Here is an 18,452-nt window from a genome sequence, read left to right as displayed (position 1 = left end):
GAGAGATGTTGGCCTTTGCATCCTACACTGATAACATGGAATCATGTGACCACACCACAGGTTGGTTATTTATTTCAGTCCATTTGAAATAAGACTGGACCCAGAGAACTCCAAAGAGTGGATGGATTTCCCTGTGCGTAAAAGCATTTCAAGTTGCAGGTCTTGATGCAGCAGCAGCAGACATGACAACAGTTTTCAAACGTACTTTCAAGCCCATGTGGCTATATTTATCACAGCAGCGTGATGGTTTCTCATGACGGGGCTCAAGGTCATGCACATTCAACAGTGGTTTCTGGTCTTTTTGCCTAAATCTTTCCACACTATTATGTGCACTTTTACATACTGAAATGTTCTTTTCAAACTGATGGTGCCAACTGGCCATGTTTAAGGGAGGAAAGGTCAGAAGCAGATATGCAATCAGGGGACTGGTCTGAGCTCCAGTGCAGGTTGAGGGTTAGTCACACGGAGCCTAGCGTGGCTCTCTGCACATGATATGATTCTGTTTAGAAACCCAACAGAGAAACTGTCGCAGATTAGACACGTGTTGGAAAAAGTATGTGATGATCAAACTGTCACTGATCAGATCAGCAGCGAATTCACAATCAGGAACTGGAAATGCTTAAATTGGACTTTTTTTATATTTATAAAATCCAATCAAGATAGTCAGCCAAAACTGTGGGTTATAATTTGCATGGTTAATTGAGCTTCATAAATACAGTTTATAAATAAAGCACAGTGTTTAATGACATATTTACTTTCGCTAGGAAAGAAAATCTTTACATTTGACTGGTTTTGATTTTAGAACCCCAAAGGCATTTAGAACCTAATAATTAAAGAATATACAGTATATTAATGGATTAAAGGCACATTTGCCCAATATGTGGTTGCAACCGACAATGACAGCCTTTATTTCAAGTCTTTATTTCAAGTCTTTCTTTAAGCAGTGGGATTCTCCTTGGTTTTGTACCAGCGTATGGTACAGGTTGAAACCATCATTGCAGATGTTTTCAGATCAGCCTGAAATTCTTTGGAAAATGTTGTTTTTTAGTAGACATGTTTTAAACATGTAAACATGTTTTGTAGGGTTCTTATAAATTTTCCTCATCCACCAAGTCCTGGAAGGTTCTAGACTTGTTCCACGAGTAACTTCTTGATAACATTTCAAACTGTTGAAGCTGGGAATCCAATATGTATGGGGATACAGTAGACCGTTGAGTTACGAATGGTTTACCATATGAACATATTGGGTTACGAACGATCTTTTTCAACTTAACGTACGAACAAATTTCGGATTACGAACCGAAATTCACGAAACACGTGACATCAAGAACACGTTGACTCCAACCGTCACTCTCTCTCTCTCTCTATATATATATATATATACAGTGAGCGAACATTCGGACAGTGGATGGTGTTTTTTTTCAATGTTTTCTTTATATTTTGTAAAATTCAATATTAAAATGGCCCCAAAGAAGGTGCAAAAAAAGCGTAGTGATGAGAAAATGAACAAATCTATTACATTGTTGTGTTGTATAATTACTCCTGCCAGTAGCTGTCACTGTGTATCAGGCAGAGGGGACAGTGAGTGGGAGAGAAGAAGGAATTCGGCTCAGTAAACTATTCTTTCTTTCGTGCAATTACACCTACAAAATACAACACTATTGAAATAAAGAAGGAAATAATAGAGAAATATGAGAGTTATTGTTGTTTCTGGTAGATACATTTTCTAAAAAAAAGAAGGAAATGTATTATGGTGTATGGTACAGCACACATACTGTACTGAAATGTGATGTGTGTTTTTATGTACAGTACTACTGTGTATTGTTGTTTATTATAGGAATGTCTATTCTATAATTTAAGATTTAAGGAAAATATACTTGTATTTATAACAAAAAAGACAATTTAAGACATTAGAGAGGTTAGGTAAGGGGGTGGTTTGGGAGGTCTGGCATGGATTAATTCTGTTTACATTTTTTCTTATGGGAAAAATAGGTTTAACTAACAAACATTTTGATTTAAGAACAGCCCATTTGGAACCAATTAAATCTGTAAGTCAAGGGCCCACTGTAGTATTGTATACCCTTCAAAAAGCTTGACATATACAGGGGTTGAACAAAATAACTGAAACACCTGTCATTTTAGTGTGGGAGGTTTCATGGCTAAATTGGACCAGTCTGGTGGCCAATCTTCATTAATTGCACATTGCACCAGTAAGAGCAGAGTGTGAAGGTTCAATTAGCAGGGTAAGAGCACAGTTTTGCTCAAAATATTGCAATGCACACAACAATTTGGGTGACATACCAGAGTTCAAAAGAGGACAAATTGTTGGTGCACGTCTTGCTGGCGCATCTGTGACCAAGACAGCAAGTCTTTGTGATGTATCAAAAGCCACGGTATCCAGGGTAATGTCAGCATACCACCAAGAAGGACAAACCACATCCAACAGGATTAACTGTGGACGCAAGAGGAAGCTGTCTGAAAGGGATGTTCGGGTGCTAACCCGGATTGTATCCAAAAAACATAAAACCACGGCTGCCCAAATCACGGCAGAATTAAATGTACACCTCAACTCTCCTGTTTCCACCAGAACTGTCCGTCGGGATCTCCACAGGGTCAATATACACGGCCGGGCTGCTATAGCCAAACCTTTGGTCACTCGTGCCAATGCCAAACGTCGGTTTCAATGGTGCAAGGAGCGCAAATCTTGGGCTGTGGACAATGTGAAACATGTATTGTTCTCTGATGAGTCCACCTTTACTGTTTTCCCCACATCCGGGAGAGTTACGGTGTGGAGAAGCCCCAAAGAAGCGTACCACCCGGACTGTTGCATGCCCAGAGTGAAGCATGGGGGTGGATCAGTGATGGTTTGGGCTGCCATATCATGGCATTCCCTTGGCCCAATACTTGTGCTAGATGGGCACGCGTCACTGCCAAGGACTACCGAACCATTCTGGAGGACCATGTGCATCCAATGGCGGTGCCGTGTATCAGGATGACAATGCACCAATACACACAGCAAGACTGGTGAAAGATTGGTTTGATGAACATGAACGTGAAGTTGAACATCTCCCATGGCCTGCACAGTCACCAGATCTAAATATTATTGAGCCACTTTGGGGTGTTTTGGAGAAGCGAGTCAGAAAACGTTTTCCTCCACCAGCATCACGTAGTGACCTGGCCACTATCCTGCAAGAAGAATGGCTTAAAATCCCTCTGACCACTGTGCAGGACTTGTATATGTCATTTCCAAGATGAATTGACGCTGTATTGGCTGCAAAAGGAGGCCCTACACCATACTAATAAATTATTGTGGTCTAAAACCAGGTGTTTCAGTTATTTTGTCCAACCCCTGTATATATATGTTGTGTACATGTAAATTCCTATTTAAATTTTAAATTAAGTCATTTTAGTGTTTTTTCATCCAGATGAATTGGCTGTGGCCTAACAAAATGTCATGTGGTGCGAATGTGATTTATTTTTAAATTAATTAATTTTCTCAACATGCTTAACAGTTTTTTTGCAAGTACTCAATAATATAATGTGTTTAGAAACAAATTATGTTATTACTTTAAGTTTTTGTAAATAATGTACTTGTATTTTTTGTTGTATAACATCAAATTCACTACCTTAAATGTACTTGACAGACTTATTTTTCCTGTAAATCACATTAAACATATTATTTTTTTTACAATTACCTTTAACTTAGGCATACTTCATCAGTGATTAATATTTTAGCAACATAAGTGAGATTTATTATTTATAATTTAATTCAGTTACTTCTGTTATTGGTTGCACCACATGATAAGTGGTCGCCCCAAATGACATGAAGACCTCTTATTGTTAAAAATCTATTTGAAGAGATCAGTAAACAAATTCCCTACAACAAGAAATTTAAACCAAATTTTATTAACATTTCATCAAACTGACATGAATAGAAATGTTTTACAAACTTTCCATGAAAGGGTGTACATGGTCTGCAACAATGTTTAGGTAGGAGCTACGTGTCAGAGTAAAATCCACAAGGATGGCAGGACCCAAGGTTTCCCAGCACAATGTTGCCCAAAGCATCACACTGCCTCCGCTGGCTCGCCTTCTTTCTATAGTGCATCCTGGTGCCATGTGTTCCCCATGTAAGCAACACACAGCACCAGCACCCGGCCATCCACATGATGTAAAAGAAAACGTGCTTCATCAGACCAGGCCACCTTCTTCCATTGCTCCGTGGACCAGTTGCAATGCTCATGTGTCCATTGTTGGCACTTTCGGTGGTGGACAGGGGTCAGCATGGGCACCCTGACTGGTCTGCGGCTATGCAGCCCCATATGCAACAAACTGTGATGCACTGTGTATTCTGACACCTTTCTATCAGAACCAGCATTAAGTTCTTCAGCAATTTGAGCTACAGTAGCTCGTCTGTTGTATCAGACCACACGAGCCAGCCTTCGCTCCCCACGTGCATCAATCAGCCTTGGCCGATCATGCCCCTGTCGCCGGTTTACCACTGTTCCTTCTTTGGACAACTTTTGATAGATACTGACCACTGCAGACCAGGAACACCCCACAAGAGCTGCAGTTTTGGAGATGCTCTGACCCAGTCGTCTAGCCATCACAGTTTGGCCCTCATCAAACTTTTTCCTGCTTCCAACATCAACTTTGAGAATAAAATGTTCACTTGCTGCCTAATATACCCGCCCTCCTCCCCCAACTAACATGTGCTGTGATGAAGAAATAATCAGTGTTATTCACTTTACCTGTCAGTGCTCATAATGTTATGCCTGGTCAGTAAATAGTGTTATGCCTTAATTATAGGGTATATTTTATTTTGCAATAATGATAGACAGCAGAAAAACATGTTAATGAAAAATCTATTTTTCTCCAGGTGATAAAAAGAACTACAATACACCCAACCTATATGTACTTCATGTTTGTTTATTTATGCTGCATGTTTAACATAACCTTTCTCTTCTCCTAGCCAGGTACTGAGATCATACTGCAGATATAAATAAATATATAAATAAAAAAAGAATTAAATGCCTAAAAATGCATAATTACCAAAGTGAAATTACATTTACTAATTTTAATTTTGCATTTTTCAAAAATTGTTCAAAGTTGAAACATAAGTCATTGTTTCTGAAATGTTGCAATAAAATATATGCCAAAAACTATAATAAAGTACTTTACGTATATAAATCATCAGTTTTATATATATAAAAGCACAAATACTGCCAATCTAGGACATAAATCCATCATGGAAATCACTCTGCAATGGTTGCACCGCATGATATTTGGTCGCACCACATGATATTTTCAAGTTTAGTTAAAATTTACAGGCACAGAATTGGCCACCTTAACAAAATAAGCTAGCTTCCCACATAATGTAATTCTGAAATCTATAATTAAGATATATGTTTGTAGAAATAACTTAATATTCATTATATTTTTGAGGTCATACCACATGATATCCAAATATGACAACTATATACCAGCTGTTAAAAGGGTTATTTTTTTGAAAATTGAGTTTGAGTTACAAACCTGCTTGTTGCTTTCAAGGGCCCTTGACAAATAGATGTATGATACAACTTCAAGTCTTCGACTTGTTTTCAACATTAAAACCCCAAAGTGGCCATTTCTTCATGGTCGCACCACATGATATTTCATAAAATGGGCATCATCGGACAAAGTTTGTTTGTATATTATGATGGAAGTTAAAATAAAAACGCTTTGCCTTTTTGTACAATACTGCAAAACACTTTAAAAATTATGCCGAGTAGAACATAAACTAAAGACGAACAGGTGTAGAGAATTTAAATGAAGTTTTTAAAACAGAAGTCATGGCCGGACGGCCGCACCATATGATATTTTGACACTTTAAAAAAAAAAAAATGACCATTTACTAATGTTTTGTGAAAATTTAAATTGAGTGCATATATAGGAGAGATACTACATACATATGGCATCTTTTTATGCATTTACAAATTTTCTTAACTGAAGAAAATGCAGTCGGACAGAAAATTTAGGCGTCACGTCAATGACCCATATATATATATATTTACATTAGGGCTGGGCGATATGACTAAAAAACTCATATCTCAATTTGTTTTTGAGAAGTGGCGATATACGATACAATATAATGTAAACTTAAAGTACAATGGCAGGCCACTGCCCGTATTTTAACTTATTTTGTTTATAAGTTACCTTAAAAACACAAAACATTGTAGTTCTGATACATTCTGCCAGAATTACAGTGTTTATATTTTGTATTATTACAAGGCTGTATTTGTATTCATATTGACAATATTTATATCAAACAAACCAGCAGAATCTCACAATCACATTCATGCCGTCAAAAAAAAATCCTGAAAAAGTTAAATATTCGATAATGCATTGCTATCATTGCAAAATGAAAGCACGGTAAACAGCAGCATCGCAACCCAGATCAACCACACAGCAGCATAAAATCATAACCACTGCTTACCTGAGCTTCTCTTCTTCAAATTGAAACCAAATCTATATCCGTGTGTTGTTCCATTAGGGATATAATCTACTTGTTTTTCTTCTTGGATGTTTCCAGAATAGTTCCAGAATATATACACCTATATCCAACTGTGTTTGTCCTCCATAAAGAAAATCATATTAGATCATTTATTCTCTCTGCTTTCGCGGTTAAAAGCTTAAAGTGGTAATTCGTTCACTAAGCTGTAATGAGAGAGATTGAAATTTTGCCCAAAATCTGAATTTGGAAGCTCTGATTGGTTGTTTACGCACATCATAATGAAAGAGTGAGCATAACGAATGAATCTTTACCATAGATAATAGAACAGCTCCCTGATTCGATTCCAATAAATAATTCGCTTGAAAAGAGTCGTTTCTGACTTTTTACTCAGTGATTCCGATTGCATGTGTGTGTGCACACGCCCATCTGCTCATGTGCGAAGGAGAGCGTTCTGTGCAGCGCTTTTGTGCTCTTTTTTAAATGTTCTTAAATGGTAACCTGTGTATTCTAGACATACTCGATATATCGAATATGGTCATTTTCAACATCGTGTGAAAAGTAATATCAAATATATCGATACTTGCAATATACCGTCATGCCCAATTTACATACATGTACATAAACATGTGTGTGTATAAACATTTAAGTTTAAACAAAAGGCAGTCTACCCCAAAGTTCACTAAAAACAAACGAAGATCTTTGTTTCCACCCAAAACTGGGTACCAACACAGTGCATTCAATCTTGTACATTAAAAAATGTAAAGGCAAAGTGTGTTTGGTTAGTTTGGGTTCTATGTGGGCAGCATGGTGGTTAAGCAGGTCGTTTGAGTGCTCACCTACAGTTGTTGTCTGTGAGTTAGTTCTACCCATTAGTTTCCTCTCAGTACTCTGGTGGTTTACTCATACCTTACAAAAACATGCATAATGTGGATTGCTACTCTAAATTGCCCCTAGGTGTAGGGGAGTATGTGAATAAGCAATGTGAATGAGCAAATGGGTGAGAGTATGCTGCTCTGCCACATGGTTTACACCCAGTCCAGAGCATACTCCTGCCCTGCTCTCAGCATTTTAGGTGGCAGTAGATCCACCATGACCTTAGTCAGAATTAAGTGGTTACCGAAGATGAATAAATTAGTCAATAGTTATGATGATCTGTGCTGTGCAAATGAATGATTTGATATTAATCCAGCATTTTTGACCATTATTTGCCCAAATACCAATCCCAGAGCAAAGAAAGTATAAAAAGATTAATCTCTAGCAAACATGATACTGCACTGAACTATGGTTACAGTGGGGTCAAAAAGTATTTAGTCAGCCACTGATTGTGCAGGTTCTCCTACTTAGAAAGATGAGAGAGGTCTGTAATTTTCATCATAGGTACACTTCAACTATGAGAGACAAAATGAGAAAAAAAAATTCAGGAAATCACATTGTAGGATTTTTAAAGAATTTATTCGTAAATTATGGTGGAAAATAAGTATTTGGTCACCCACAAACAAGCAAGATTTCTGGCTCTCACAGACCTGTAACTTCTTCTTTAAGAAGCTCTTCTGTCCTCCACTCGTTACCTGTATTAATGGCACCTGTTTGACCTCGTTATCTGTATAAAAGACACCTGTCCACAGCCTCAAAAAGTCAGACTCCAAACTCAACCGTGGTCAAGACCTATGAGCTGTCAAAAGACACCAGGAAGAAAATTGTAGACCTGCACCAGGCTGGGAAGAGTGAATCTACAATAGGCAAGCAGGTTGGTGTGAATAAATCAACTGTGGGAGCAATTGTAAGAAAATGGAAGACATACAAGACCATTGATAATCTCCCTTGGGGTCAAGATCTCATCCCATGGGGTCAAAATGATCATGAGAACGGTGAGCAAAAATCCCAGAACTACACGGAGGGACCTGATGAATGACCTGCAGAGAGCTGGGACCAAAGTAACAAAGGCTACCATCAGTATACACACTACGCCGAGAGGGACTCAAATCCTGCAGTGCCAGGCGTGTCCCCCTGCTTAAGCCAGTACATGTCCAGGCCCGTCTGATGTTTGCCAGAGAGCATGTGGATGATTCAGAAGAGGATTGGGAGAATATCATGTGGTCAGATGAAACCAAAATGGAACTTTTTGGTAAAAACTCAACTCGTCGTGTTTGGAGGAAGAAGAAAAACCCAAGAACACCATACCCACTGTGAAGCATGGGGGTGGAAACATCATGCTTTGGGGTTGTTTTTCTGCAAAGGGGACAGGGCGACTGATCCGTGTTAAGGGAAGAATGAACGGGGCCATGTATCATGAGATTTTAAGCCAAAACCTCCTTCCATCAGTGAGAGCATTGAAGATGGAAAATTACAGACCTCTCTCATTTTTCTAAGTAGGAGAACCTGCACAATCAGTGGCTGACTAAATACTTTTTGGCCCCACTGTATATACAGGGGTTGGACAAAATAACTGAAACACCTGGTTTTAGACCACAATAATTTATTAGTATGGTGTAGGGCCTCCTTTTGCGGCCAATACAGCGTCAATTCGTCTTGGAAATGACATATACAAGTCCTGCACAGTGGTCAGAGGGATTTTAAGCCATTCTTCTTGCAGGATAGTGGCCAGGTCACTACGTGATGCTGGTGGAGGAAAACGTTTCCTGACTCGCTTCTCCAAAACACCCCAAAGTGGCTCAATAATATTTAGATCTGGTGACTGTGCAGGCCATGGGAGATGTTCAACTTCACTTTCATGTTCATCAAACCAATCTTTTACCAGTCTTGCTGTGTGTATTGGTGCATTGTCATCCTGATACACGGCACCGCCATTGGATGCACATGGTCCTCCAGAATGGTTCGGTAGTCCTTGGCAGTGACGCGCCCATCTAGCACAAGTATTGGCCCAAGGGAATGCCATGATATGGCAGCCCAAACCATCACTGATCCACCCCCATGCTTCACTCTGGGCATGCAACAGTCTGGGTGGTACGCTTCTTTGGGGCTTCTCCACACCGTAACTCTCCCGGATGTGGGGAAAACAGTAAAGGTGGACTCATCAGAGAACAATACATGTTTCACATTGTCCACAGCCCAAGATTTGCGCTCCTTGCACCATTGAAACCGACGTTTGGCATTGGCACGAGTGACCAAAGGTTTGGCTATAGCAGCCCGGCCGTGTATATTGACCCTGTGGAGCTCCCGACGGACAGTTCTGGTGGAAACAGGAGAGTCGAGGTGCACATTTAATTCTGCCGTGATTTGGCCAGCCGTGGTTTTATGTTTTTTGGATACAATCCGGGTTAGCACCCGAACATCCCTTTCAGACAGCTTCCTCTTGCGTCCACAGTTAATCCTGTTGGATGTGGTTTGTCCTTCTTGGTGGTATGCTGATATTACCCTGGATACCGTGGCTCTTGATACATCACAAAGACTTGCTGTCTTGGTCACAGATGTGCCAGCAAGACGTGCACCAACAATTTGTCCTCTTTTGAACTCTGGTATGTCACCCATAATGTTGTGTGCATTGCAATATTTTGAGCAAAACTGTGCTCTTACCCTGCTAATTGAACCTTCACACTCTGCTCTTACTGGTGCAATGTGCAATTAATGAAGATTGGCCACCAGACTGGTCCAATTTAGCCATGAAACCTCCCACACTAAAATGACAGGTGTTTCAGTTATTTTGTCCAACCCCTGTATGTAGTATAAAGAAGAACTATTACTGGGATTATCTAAAAATAGATTCCTGAATTATGAAAATGCCCATTTTGTTAGCACACAAAGCCACATCCTCACAGAAACAAGTCAGAATTGATGAGCTAAAGCTGAAAACAAATATTTGGTAAGCACTCTGCCAGTAAGCAAATAAAAACTGCATGTCGGAGACCATGAGGGACTCCCTACTAGTGACGCTGGAAAAAAATACAGCGGCTTAGCTTTAAGTGACAGCAATGAGGTCAGAAAAAGACAATAGCAGAAAGAAAGAAGACAGTGTCTCCCTACAACAGATGCACCATTCAGGCTCTTTGACACACCCTCGGTTTGCATGCGTCTGTAGGACTAGTCCATAAACAAATTCAGTCGGTCACCACAACGGATGTTTGGAACAATTCTTGCTCTGTTTCTTCTTTATAATTGTTAAGGAGAATCAAATCAAACCAGTTTGAAAGGCAGCAGTAAAAGCTCTTTGGATGTTTCTGTTTAAAACATGTTACCATGTGTGCAATGCATATTTGTTGAGACAAGTTCTAACATCTTAATTCCACTACAATTGAATCAAACTTCCTGTCTGGGGGATGGGGACAGGACAAATGTGTTCATTTGTTGTATGAAATGATGTTTAGTATTCGAATGAGTATTCGTGTGTCTGTTTTCAATGGAAAAGAACTGAACAGCTGAGAAGTGTAGAGGAAATTTTGTAATTTGAAGGCTGAACCAGAATCATTCTGAATGCCCTCTTTACAGTCAGCCAGAAGTAGAAACCACACCGTCACACACTGGCCATTTACAGCAAAAAGAAGAAAGAGTAACTACTGTTGATCGGACAGGGAACAAGTTAGGTCAGTGTTTCCAAATCCTGGCCCTAAATTAGCCTCTTCACTGTTTAAAGCTTTTACACCTTTTTCACTTCAGCAGAAGGAACACTGAAATATGTACTGCAGGAAAAATAGTCAAGGTTTACAGCTTATGTAAAAACGTTATTGATAATATAGCCACACGTGTCAAAACATTGTATTATAGAACAACATACACTAGTTTGTATATATAGTTCAGCAAGGTCCTACTTCTAAGGTTTTGCATGGAAAGACCAAATTAGCTGAACAAGAGTTTTCATATACAGTGGTACCCTTGTACCCTTAAACTCAATGTTTCCCTTAAACTCAATGTTTCCCTTAAACTCAATGTTTCCCTTAAACTCAATGTGTTCATTTTGTTCTTTAAAAATGCATTTAATTTTAAATTAACAATGCACAGTCGCTTTGTTCAGCGCAGTGCATATGAGACGAAACTGCATTTGTGTGGAATAACCTTCAGATTCGCTCTGAAAGCGTCCACATGTACAGTGTATCACAAAAGTGAGTACACCCCTTACATTTCTGCAAATATTTCATTATATCTTTTCATGGGACAACACTATAGACATGAAACTTGGATATAACTTAGAGTAGTCAGTGTACAGCTTGTATAGCAGTGTAGATTTACTGTCTTCTGAAAATAACTCAACACACAGCCATTAATGTCTAAATAGCTGGCAACATAAGTGAGTACACCCCACAGTGAACATGTCCAAATTGTGCCCAAATGTGTCGTTGTCCCTCCCTGGTGTCATGTGTCAAGGTCCCAGGTGTAAATGGGGAGCAGGGCTGTTAAATTTGGTGTTTTGGGAACAATTCTCTCATACTGGCCACTGGATATTCAACATGGCACCTCATGGCAAAGAACTCTCTGAGGATGTGAGAAATAGAATTGTTGCTCTCCACAAAGATGGCCTGGGCTATAAGAAGATTGCTAACACCCTGAAACTGAGCTACAGCATGGTGGCCAAGGTCATACAGCGGTTTTCCAGGACAGGTTCCACTCGGAACAGGCTTCGCCAGGGTCGACCAAAGAAGTTGAGTCCACGTGTTCGGCGTCATATCCAGAGGTTGGCTTTAAAAAATAGACACATGAGTGCTGCCAGCATTGCTGCAGAGGTTGAAGACGTGGGAGGTCAGCCTGTCAGTGCTCAGACCATACGCCGCACACTGCATCAACTCGGTCTGCATGGTCGTCATCCCAGAAGGAAACTGACGCACAAGAAAGCCCGCAAACAGTTTGCTGAAGACAAGCAGTCCAAGAACATGGATTACTGGAATGCCCTGTGGTCTGACGAGACCAAGATAAACTTGTTTGGCTCAGATGGTGTCCAGCATGTGTGGCGGCGCCCTGGTGAGAAGTACCAAGACAACTGTATCTTGCCTACAGTCAAGCATGGTGGTGGTAGCATCATGGTCTTGGGCTGCATGAGTGTTGCTGGCACTGGGGAGCTGCAGTTCATTGAGGGAAACATGAATTCCAACATGTACTGTGACATTCTGAAACAGAGCATGATCCCCTCCCTTCGAAAACTGGGCCTCATGGCAGTTTTCCAACAGGATAACGACCCCAAACACAACCTCCAAGATGACAACTGCCTTGCTGAGGAAGCTGAAGGTAAAGGTGATGGACTAAACCCAATTGAGCACCTGTGGCGCATCCTCAAGTGGAAGGTGGAGGAGTTCAAGGTGTCTAACATCCACCAGCTCCGTAATGTCATCATGGAGGAGTGAAAGAAGATTCCAGTAGCAACCTGTGCAGCTCTGGTGAATTCCATGCCCAGGAGGGTTAAGGCAGTGCTGGATAATAATGGTGGTCACACAAAATATTGACACTTTGGGCACAATTTGGACATGTTCACTGTGGGGTGTACTCACTTATGTTGCCAGCTATTTAGACATTAATGGCTGTGTGTCGAGTTATTTTCAGAAGACAGTAAATCTACACTGCTATACAAGTTGTACACTGACTACTCTAAGTTATATCCAAGTTTCATTTCTATAGTGTTGTCCCATGAAAAGATATAATGAAATATTTGCAGAAATGTGAGGGGTGTACTCACTTTTGTGATACACTGTATCTGTGTTCAGCTGGATTTTCCTCAGTGTTTCACTTTTAAACTTGTATTACAGCTCGAGGTTCTGAGAAATTGTAAGAATCAGCTTTTTATTTCAGTGTTTTTATATTATATTTGTGTTATTTTCAGTGTATAGGTGTCAAACAACCCCATTATTTTACATAAGCCTAAAATATATGCAAGTCCATGGGACCATGGAACACATGAACAGGTTTCCCATACATCCTTATGGGGAAAAAAATACCTTAAAACTCAACGCCTTTTAAACTCAACACCACTCCCAAGAACCAATTGACGTCGAGTTTCGGGGTACCACTGTACTACATAATTACTAAAATTGCAATGGTACAATTATGTATGAGCCATATAGCCAAAATCTTATACCAAAGTATATGTAATTTTGTCATTGTAATAAGTCATTAGGAATATTTGTACACCATCTCATTAATCCAGTAATCCAGTCAGTCAGTTATATGGAACCAGCCCATTCAAACAGACTTCATCACTTCATATTCTTGGATTTTAATGCACAACAGCCTCTAGAGTTCAGTTTACACAGAATAGTGTAAAAACATCATATGAGCAACATTTCAGCAGGTGAACATGCATTGTCCAGAGCACGATGATGGCCAGAGTAGTTTAAAATCACAGGCTGTTTAAGATGAAAAGCTATGGTAACTCATACAACCACTCTTTAGAGCCATGGTGAGCAGAAGACCAGTTTTAAAAAGCACAATTTGATAAACCTGTGGTGAATGGGCTAAAACAGCAGAAGACCACATTGTTTTTTACATGGAGACCATGGAGGCCACATGGTCTTCAAAGCTGGACAGTTAAAAATTGGGAAAATTCTTGATTTTTGCTGAAGCATGCAGCTAATTGGGACAACATTTGGCAGAAGCCACATTAATTCATGGACCCAACCTCATGTGTATGTACAAGAAATGCTTACTTAGCACACACTGGGTCTCTCCTGATACCAATCGAGTATTGCTGCTCTTTATGTCCATCTCTTTATGTCCATGAATTTCATAATAGTTATGTTCAACATAATATACCATGACACAAAGCACAACACATCAAACTGGTTTCATAAACAATCGAGCGCCTTTAGGATGAGAGGCATGAAAAGCATGACAAGATTCACAGTTGAAATATCCAGCTTAAAAATCTGAAGCAATTACATGATGTGATCATGACAACATGGACCAAAATCTAAAATTAATGTCTCCACTTTAGTGTAATCTATGCTTCGAAGACTTGTGGCTGTTCTAGGAGGAACTGGAGGTCCTACCCAGCACTATGATGGTGTAGCCAGTAAGTGTATTTTATAGTATAGTACTTTTGTAGAAAATGTAGTAGTAGTTGTTTTTCTATAGGTACCGAATTGTAAATACGCTCTGGTCCACATTTTTTGTCCCTTGTTATAAGTAATGTGAACATATCTTGATCACACACTGAAAAGGAATTGTTAAAATAATTTGATTGAGGACAGGGTAGTATATACCTGAGAAAACATCACCCGGATAATACAGGTCCGAGCTGGGCTTTTTATTGTGTTTACATTCGTCTTAATAAAACAGAATGCCTTTATTTGTCATATATACAGTAATCCCTCCTCGATCGCATGGGTTGCGTTCAAGAACCCTCCGCGAATGGTGAAAATCCACGAAGTAAAAACCATGTGTTTATATAGTTATTTTTATAACCCGATTCCATCGGCTTTAGCATCTTGTCATTAAAACCAATGGATTGAGGTAGCACAGCATGCTAACGTTAATATAGCATCTCCCTTCATGTACCGATAACGGTTACATTTCCTGATAAGCCCGAACTTGCAAATAAAAACACTCGGTACAAGTTTATACAAGTTAAGAATCAGTAATATTTTATTTACGTTTGATAATAACTCCGTCAGCCATGTTTATTTTTCTGCGAGAGAAGCGCACCCGAATTCTGGGATTGCCTTGATCACCAAGGCAGCGTCGGATGCTCACTCGCTTTTGAGTGAAAATAATGTTGAAACGTTAAGAAGTGAGGATTTTAAGGCATCTAGTATTTGGAACAGCCTCCTAATCGGGAGTGCGCACATGATGACGTAAAATGCGTCTATGTAGAGAGCTCCCTAGCTTTTCGAACACACCCATTGTCTGCAGAAATCCGCGAACCAGCGAAAAATCCGCTATTTATATTTAGACATGCTTGCAAATAAAATCCGCGATAGAGTGAAGCCGCAAAAGTCGAAGCGCGATATAGCGAGGGATTACTGTACATATACACATGTGCAGTACAATGAAATTCTTTCTTCGAATATCCCAGCTTGTTTGAAAGCTGGCGTCAAAGCGCAGGGTCTGCCATTGCACGGCGCCCCTGGAGCACAGAGGCTTAAGGGCCTTGCTCAAGGGCCCAACAGTTGATAGCCCAAAGCCCTACCCACTAGGCTACCAATGGCCTAATCAGTCATATTATAGACACTTATAGAAACATTTTTTTCAGTATTTTGTGGGTTACCTTGTAAGCATACCCTTTTTAATAATGCAACTTTAAAACCAAATCATAATTAAATCCCTTTTAATTGACCAAATCATAATTAAATCCCTTTTAATTGCATTTTAAGGCTTTGGTGTAAGGGCTCCAGTGGACAGAAATAAAGTATATTATAGCAGTAATGATACAAAAACTATATAAAAACATGTAGGTAGCTCAATTTCATGGAAAACCCTGTATATTAAAGGATCTGTTTTGCATCTTAATTACAAACAATAATTTGATCTTGTTTAGTAGGGAGTACTATTATAAAACAACTCTCAGCCTTCTCCACCATGTTTGCTGGTCTCTGAAATGAAATTGCTTTTGAGTTTAGTCGATTACGCAGCACAGATCTATTGATCTACACTATGAATACTGCTGTATAAACTGTAAAGACAAACCTATATTGGTATAGACATTTTTATTGACATACAGTAAATAATGTCAGTCCTAAATGCAATTCTCAGGTTTACACATACATGTACAAGTAATTTATTAAACCCAAGCATACATGAGTCAGTAATCAGATTTGTTTTACTAGTGTGACAGACTGTGGTGAAAAAAATGAATAGCCTGTACCAAGATCAAATCAAAGATCCAACAATTAATTCAACTTGCTATATGCACAATGTATGTGATCGCCCCTCCTAGATATTTTAGGTGTTTCAGCCCCACTCAATACAAAACAATTATATAACCCATTGTATACTTTTAACTTTGTGGCAGCAGTATGGGGAAGACTCTTTTATGTGCAAGCATGGCTGTGCTTCTGTGCACAAATGAACTTCCATAATGACATGGTGTAACAGGTTTGGTGTGGAATAACATAAATGGCCTTAAAGACCTGACTTCAATCTTACTGAACAACTTAGGGATGTCTTGGATTGTTATAATTTAATTTACCCAAGGGGATCAGCAAAGCCTTATCTTATTTGTAAAGTTGTGAGCCAGTTTTTATGTGTTCAGCATTGGTGCCTCAGCTTAAAATTGTTCTTTTGACTAAATAGGTACACATTCAACATTTTAGGCAGATATTGGCACCAATGTTGATGACGTTTAGGGTAGATCTTTAAAGATGATGTGATTGTCATCAGTTAACCCAGTGGCTTAAACTGTTGTATAACATTTTAATGTTTGTACTATTGATAACAAACAATCTTTACATTTATATTGTATTATTCCCACATTTACACATGACATAGTTAAAGCACACAATGAAAAGGAATAGAAGATTTAATAAAAGCAGCATCTAAAAATATAAGTCACAGCTGGAGTCATTGTTGTTTACACCCATTCTGCTCATTACATCAAGGACATGTCCAAATAAGCCTTGCACTTTTCAATCACCAGCATGGCAGCCTGCTGTGTTAAACTGCGTTGTTGTGGGGGTCAAAAAGTTAGTTTTTTAGTACCACTAAATTTCATTCTGTGCATGTTTAAATAGCAGGATTTTGACAATAAGTGCTTAATGGATAGTTAGGACTAGATAGCCAGATGTGGGTTTACAATGTCACTGTGCTATTCCACTGTAAGAATGCCATGTTTACCACCCAACATCCCAGTAAAAATGATATAATTCTTAAATATATATATATATATATATATAATCTTGTTAAATATCAATAATAGACCTTTATGATATCAATTATTCATCTTTTAGACATGTTATATGTCCTTATGACTGCAGTCGTGTCTGTGCTGTAACATGATGTATTTTTATACAGCAGCAGAACAGATATTTACACTTCTCTGTATTGAATGTTCTAGTTATCTGACTAGTTACCTATACCTCCTGTTCATATTAAGTCAATTACATATTTTATGTAATATTTGCATTTTAATAAAGAGTAACTATTTTAAGATTTTTACAAACAAAGAAATTATAACAGTTATGTTGTTGGTATTACATGTGTTAAACGTGTATGTAAGACTGTTATTAGTGTAATGCCTATCAGTGCAGCTAATAATATTAGGTTAGCTTAGCAGAGTTGGTTAGCGGGCTAATTCACAAATCAGCACTTACCCTTCAGACAGCCAGGCTGGGTGGCTAAGTAGGCTAACGTCAGTTTATAAGCGCTTTAACTCCAACTTAAGAAGTAGTCCGCGAAGTCTTGGTCGTCAGCTGTGGGATTCTTTATGTTTTTCGCGGCTTTCCGATCCACCCTCTATTAACGTCAGATTTCACAGCCAGCTACGGTCGCTGACTAATGAAGCTGCATTAGTGCAGTAAATAGAAACTCCACCCGGGCTAACAGCGGCCCAGCCACTCGCCTCTCCCCAATCAACCCGAAATATGGCTTTCTAAAGCTCTGATCAGCCCCTCACAAGTTCGACTGATAAACAGACCGAGTGATCGTGCAGGAAAGACGGAGTGTTTTCGACCACACCCTGGATTTAGGCCGAAAAACTAAACCAGCAGCATTTTGGATATAGCAGGCGCGTCCGGATCCGGATTCACAGTGAGCATGTTGTGGTGGTTTCTCTCTCTCTCTGCCTGGATGTTCCTGGAACACCGGTCCCGCCCTACAGAAACTCCCACTTAGCCTCAGGAGAACTACAGCATTCAGCAATCTTTACAGGACATGCACCACTAATCATACAACTTACATTCATTACCATACTGTAAACACAACATACACCATACAGCATAAACCCAATAATACATCATTCATCATACAGTATTCATTATACACTATTGATTATACAGCATGCACCACTTATCATACAGCTTACATTATTTACCATACTGTAAACATAACATAGATCATACAGCATAAACCCAATAATATATCATTCATC

The 18,452-nt window shown here is 39.3% G+C and overlaps 1 protein-coding gene across 1 annotated transcript in view; it reads right to left on the bottom strand.

Moving 5' to 3' along the window:
* Nucleotides 1-18,107, bottom strand: part of taok1a (TAO kinase 1a) — a 63,220-nt gene extending 45,113 nt beyond the window's left edge. The window contains exon 1 of the mRNA XM_063017120.1: nt 17,677-18,107. The gene's annotated coding sequence lies outside the window, so the exon portion shown is untranslated. The remainder of the gene's footprint in view (nt 1-17,676) is intronic.
* Nucleotides 18,108-18,452: the final 345 nt, after the last annotated feature.

Source organism: Trichomycterus rosablanca, chromosome 20 (assembly GCF_030014385.1).
Source record: "Trichomycterus rosablanca isolate fTriRos1 chromosome 20, fTriRos1.hap1, whole genome shotgun sequence".
Taxonomy (NCBI): domain Eukaryota; kingdom Metazoa; phylum Chordata; class Actinopteri; order Siluriformes; family Trichomycteridae; genus Trichomycterus; species Trichomycterus rosablanca.
Note: the sequence above shows the minus strand (reverse complement) of the source record. Positions and strands in the feature narration are given on the sequence as shown.